The sequence below is a fragment of the Electrophorus electricus genome, chromosome 23, assembly GCF_041902795.1.
Source record: "Electrophorus electricus isolate QZ-2024a chromosome 23, ASM4190279v1, whole genome shotgun sequence".
NCBI classification, from domain to species: Eukaryota; Metazoa; Chordata; class Actinopteri; order Gymnotiformes; family Gymnotidae; genus Electrophorus; species Electrophorus electricus.
Genome location: NC_137519.1, coordinates 14,379,001 through 14,385,000, shown reverse-complemented (window position 1 = coordinate 14,385,000; position 6,000 = coordinate 14,379,001). Strand labels below are relative to the sequence as shown.

The window sequence follows — 6,000 nt, the reverse complement described above, 5'->3', positions numbered from 1 at the left end:
TCTTCTTCTTTCTTTCGGGCACTAATGCATAAGTCATCACTAATATATTTGCATACCCCTAGTTTTGTACCTCTCACCAGCCCCCTGTAGCGAGAAAATCCCCCCCCATCCAAATTCCCCCACCCTCGCAGCTAAATGGTTAAATGATTATCTTACTACTGGCCAATCATGCAGGATTAGTTCAAACATGTTGGTCTTAATTACTATTCAGATAACCCTTCGGTAAGATATCCCGATCACCCCCAAGTGCAGCGAGGTAAAGCGGAAACACCCTGCCCCACTCTCGGGAATATTCCAGCCTCTCGTACAGGACTAATGCGCGGGTGACTTCAGCATCCTACGAGTGGAAAACGGAGAGTTGGGGTGTTGTGAATTCAGAAGCGGCTGCTTCAGCCTGCCATGTCGACACAGCTAAGGAGGTGACCGAGGATGAGGTTGCTGTGTAACTTTCACGTTGAGATCTGGAATCAGCTACCGATTCCAGATTCCTTTAACATTCAGCAGTGTGCTGTTTTGAGCACAGGTCATGGTACATGTTTAGCAGTGTTTTCTGTGGGGAGTCAATGCGGTTGTGGTCTGAACTTGTTCTTGAAAACACACAACATGTCGGAGAACAGAGTTTGAATTAATTTCTGAGTTCACACTCTTCCATTTGATTAGGAATTCCAGTGCACTGATAAAATTCCAGTTGTCAGTCTAGTGTACAATTTTAAAATAAAATTTGTTGTGTATCAGTGTTTCTTGAAGCGCAAGAAATTAAATATCTTATGTAATGACGTGTCTATCAATTTTTTAAAATGTGAAACGTATAAGAATAGATTTTTTAGACATTTGGGTTTCATTTTGAAAGGTGGCTTACCTGATTGTGTTCCACTAACCCTGTCCACTTGAGCCCTGGTGTAATATGTCAGTAATCTGGGCCGCGTAGCTCTGCAGGCAAATCCTCGCGGTCCTGACACGGTCCATTCTGGCGTCACCCTGCTTCCTTCCCTTCGCCCCGTATCCAAGGCAACCTTACACAATTCACTTTCTGTGCTGTTGTGTAATAGAGAGCGTCACATCCCCATGCGGACAGTGGAGGGAGGTTGTGGTGCATGGGGGGTCAGAGGTGTTGACACAGATCTCTGTTGCAAACACAGTGGGGTTCTCGTGGAATGTCATGACTTTTACGATGATGAAGTTTCACGAGGTATGCGTACACATTTAGGGGGTTGTCCCTTCAGAGATCTCACCAGGATCAAGAGAAGTCATTACACTGGCTAGCAGTATACTACAGGGTTGACCTTAAGGTATTATTACTGGTCTATAAGTCACTTAATACTGTATACATGTGTAGGACCAGTATAGCTGTAGGGTTACTACCTGTTCTGAACCCTCAGATCATTAGGAATGACTCAGTTAGTCCTGCCTAAGCTACAGACTCATCATGGAGAGGCAGCGTTTAGCTATTATGATTTTTACAGCGTTTAGTTATGACGCTTCTAAATGGAACCAGTTGTCAGAAGATGTTGGAAGAACCCCGCCACTGCTGAGGTTAAAGCTAAACTAAAGCCGTTTTTCTTTGGCCAGGCTGTGGTCTCAGCTTAAACACTGTTCCCGCACATCCTGTAGCACTGCACCACTGCAGGACTTTTATGCACTACAATATATTTTTATTTATTTTAATTCTTTATTTATTTGTCTTTATCTTCTATCTCAACACTTTCCATGTTTGAGTTTATGCACTTTATCTTTTATTAATCTTATTTATTTTAATTCTCATTTTAATTTAATTCTATTATAATTACTTTTTATCCCTTTTAATTGGATATTAAACATTTTTTTTAATTGAATGAACTTTAGTTCATTTTCTGCTTAAATCAGCTTTATTTAACTTTAGTTTAATACATTATTTTTGTAACATTTTGCTTTTTTACATTTTTGGCAAAGACCTTGAGGTGATGGATTTTAGGATGCAATAAGCTTCATTGTTGTTCTGTGTTTTATATGAAACACTGAATTGCCCCTGTGTATGAGTAAGTGCTATACAAATAAACCTGCCTTGGCTTTGCAATACTGTTTGCTTTGGATTGTTTAGCAACCAGATTAAATGTAGAATTGAAATGTTAAAAGCCTCTTTTCGTGTGTGTGTGTTTTTTTTCTGCAGTTCCTAGACTGTGCTCAGTGCAATGCTGTTACTCTTTTTTTTTTTTTTTTTTTTTTTTTTTTTGGCGAAACTCCCAGAGCTGACGATGAGGTCGTGAGCTGAGATAGACGTCCCCTTTTTATGTGACAAGCTGTGATCTGAACCTTTCTGATGGTGCTTGAGGTTGGAGTTTGGGGTAGAGATGCCTGCTCAATATAATTAAAATGTTTAATAATTAAAACATTTTTATTAGAGATGATTTTGGCTGCATTAAAGTTTGATGGCAGTTTTCTGACGATTTTGACGATGTTCAAAATCTCAAAAGGTTTCACGAGTCCTGAAGAAGGCTCATGCACAGATCGTGAGTGACCACAGGGACAGGTCGAGAGTCATGTGGAGTAACTCATCCGTGGCAGGCTCAGTTTGGACGGGCCGGACCCGGAGCGTCGCCTCTCTCAGCCGTCTTGGACTTTGTTTATCCTTTAGCGCTATTGCTGCACAGGAGGCCTTAATCAGACAGCTTTATTTAGAAGGCAAACATACGTTCCTGTTGGCTTAGGCTGCCGTCGGGTGGCACATCCGACATCAGCGATGTCACAGCTCTAGCGAGGTCGACCGCGCTGGCAAACGGGCAGGACGTTGTGGTTCTCTGGGAACTCGGCGGTGTTGAAAGAGAAGCAGCTGGCATTTGTGAACAACAGGCAGTCCTAGCACTGAAGGAAAAAGGCTGTGAAAGAACTGTGACCATTGCAGCCCCAGTGGGGGGGGTGACCTCAGAATGAGTCCAGCCTGTACTGTTTCAGCTCACAGTCTGATCGACCCACAGAATACAGCATGGACTGATCAGGCACACTCAGTCACATAGGGACGTGGACGCGCACGGAAGCGCACACCCTGGATGCTGAATGCAGGGTCACAGTTGTGAGTCAATATGTAGAGAGGCCTGTGGGTGTGGGCAGGTCTGATGTCTGCGTCAGCGAGTCCGTGTTTAGTGAAGTGAAGGCACTCCGCCAGTAGTTTTTAGAAACAGGAACGGGAAAAAACTCTGCTCTGAGAATCTCTACCCAGCCACTGCATGGTCACTAAAACGCAGTTCTTATTTGTTTGTTTATTTCCTTCCCTCTTTTTAATGAAAAACTTCTGAATGTAGGTTAGACACCTTTTGATGTGGAAGAGAGTATGGTGGGGGAGTTTGGCATCGGCACAGAGCACAGGAACTGTGTGAGAAGCCTGCCGGTAATGAGAGACTGCTGCTTCACTGCGGGAACTCTGGCTTAGAATACACCTGTCCCCACAGAATAAAAGTGTATACACAGACATGCGCGTGCACGCGCATACACGTGCATACCCGTGCACACATGCGCACAAACACACACATGTGTATAGAAGCCAGGATGTTGTGAAAGTAATGTAGTTCAGGAATCGACCTTGAGAGGAAGTTAGGGTTGTACTTCACAAGCCAAACAGTATTTTTGTGTGTGTTTGTGTGGTCCACTGTATACATCTCCATAATTGAAAATTATTTAAATTTCCACTGGAATCTTTAAAATTTAAACACGTTTTGCATGACATTATCTTCGAGGGGCAAAACAGAGTAAAGAGGAAAAATTTGAATTGTGTTCCAAGAGGTTGATCTCCTGGTCAGGAGTGTGTATGAATCTGCATGCCGTCAATCAATGCCCTACTGTGTATGAAGTGTTCTTGTGGGATGACCTGCACACTCACAAACGCTCAGGCGTTGGCCAGATTAAATGTAGAATTGAAACGTTAAAAGCCTCTTTTCATGTGCGTGTGTGTGTGTGTGTCATGACGCTGCACAGACAGGCCATGGAGGGGTGCGCTGTAACAATGTCCTGCTGTTAGTAGCGTAGGAATAACAAAGCTTGGCTTGCCTTCTTAACCGGATCAGTAGTGTGACGTGGGACTGAATGACTGCTGTAAGCAGGCTGGGTCAGAGACGTCTCAACACTTTAGAGTTTGGGAGGCTGATCTGAGAACAGCTCCATTAGACCTTCATCTGCTAACGCTGTTCATTTTCAAGACATGATGAAGACTTAATGAATGGGCTACAGGTGTCTTTACAGTTTTTCTGTGAAGTGACAAATCTTGTTGCTGTATCATGAGCGTGTGTATCTGCAGTCAGGGCTAAGACTGCCTGTCCTGTTGTGGAATGAATGCAGGTGTGATGTGACTGTAATGAAATCTATTCTGTCCCAAGTTGTATTTCCTGCTTGATGACATCAGCATACAACGGCTGTCTTTGCCCCACCTCAACAGCGCTGTTACGAAAAAGAACATGTAAAACGGTAAAAAATACAGTGAAAATCACAAGAAATGTTAAAAGAATGAATAAAATCAAAGGCAATTTCATATACAGAGAGCCTGACAGTATCGCAAAATAAACCACAGGCGTGTACTCAGGGCTTCTATTGCCTGAGAAGGAACAGTTTTGTAGTAATGACTGAATAATATATTCCAGTTATTAGTTGGCTACTTAATAGCTTAAAAAATCAATAACTTGACACTAAATAATGTTTCTAAAGTTATTTCATTATCGGTTATAAGCCTTCTAAAAGTATACTAAAAATATTCTCCCCTAACAATGGTTAGCTGTTGAAATGGGCAGTTTTACATGTAAGGGATTCCAGTATGCCTTATAGACCAGTCAGAGCCTAATATTGCGCCATGCTGTGTAATGAGGTAGTTAAGATGTGGACCCCCACACAAGGCCTGGCTCACCTGACCCCTCTGCCATCATCTGGGGGCAGGTGGGGCTGCTCGCTCTCGGCCAGGGGCTTTCCCCATCTGGCTTCAACATTTGGCTGTAAGCAGGTATCATGTAGCTCACACTGTCCTTAGAGTCCGTGTGTGTAAAGTTTACTTCAGCTTTACAGGATACAGGACTTTAAAGATACAGGACTTGTATACACACAGGCATGCGTGCACATGCTATCATTAAACCCTACATTTTTCTCCATCTCCATGTCTCTTTACTAGTCTGCTTACTGTTGGGTTACAGTGGCTGTTCAGAGGAGACGCCACACATGAATGTTACCACAATATTTCAATGGCCACAAAAACACTTCTAATGAACAGACTTTATACAGAGAGAGAGAGAGAGAGAGAGACTGTATGTCCCAAGAGTCTAATTTTGTTTCAACCACTCTTCTTCCACTATATTCCTTTGTCTGACCTGGAAATATTTCTAGATTCCCTATGCTCAGGCATGTCCTGGTACTGAAGAAGACGAGGGTAGGCCACAGTATGACGAAGGATATTCAAGTATGTCCTTTCAGGATGAGGGTACATCCCTGGGTGACACACCAGTTCTATATAAGTAATATTCCCTTTCCTTTAACAGCAAAACAACAAAAAGACAACAAAAACAACCCAGTAGCCCCTAAGAAAAATCCAAGTGATGCAGCTTTGGGGTGGCTTACATATTTCTGGTGGAAGGATTCCTTCGGTTTGACTTCGTTAGAGTAAATTCAGAATGTTGGAAGATGATGAAGATGATGTTTGCATCTTTTTATCTCTCGTCTTCTCCTTTCCTGTCCTTGTTTGCTCATGAAGTTTGAGGGGTGAGGGAAGAGGAGAGTGGTTGAAGAGATGAGGAAGATGATTTGGGACACACCCAGAGAGAGAGCGAGCAAGAGATGGCTCGAGAGAGTGAGAGAGAGATGGAGGGGGGGAGAGCGATGGCGAGAGAGAGGGAGGGAGCGAGAGAGAGAAAGCGATGGCGAGAGAGAGAGGGAGCGAGAGGGCGATGGCTCGAGAGAGAGAAAGCGATGGCTCGAGGGAGCGATGGCTCAAGAGAGAGCGGGAGAGAGCGCGATGGCTCGAGAGAGAGAGAGAGAGGGAGAGAGAGAGAGAGA

The 6,000-nt window shown here is 43.6% G+C and overlaps 1 protein-coding gene and 1 long non-coding RNA gene across 3 annotated transcripts in view; one reads left to right on the top strand and one right to left on the bottom strand.

Moving 5' to 3' along the window:
- LOC113587329 (uncharacterized) overlaps window positions 1-1,628 on the bottom strand; it is an 8,858-nt gene extending 7,230 nt beyond the window's left edge. Inside the window, exon 1 of the long non-coding RNA XR_003411726.3 lies at window positions 860-1,628. This is a non-coding gene — a long non-coding RNA (uncharacterized LOC113587329). The remainder of the gene's footprint in view (window positions 1-859) is intronic.
- The window catches only part of nfatc3a (nuclear factor of activated T cells 3a), a 54,540-nt gene that overhangs the window by 8,663 nt on the left and 39,877 nt on the right, over window positions 1-6,000 (top strand). The gene's annotated exons all lie outside the window — the stretch shown is intronic.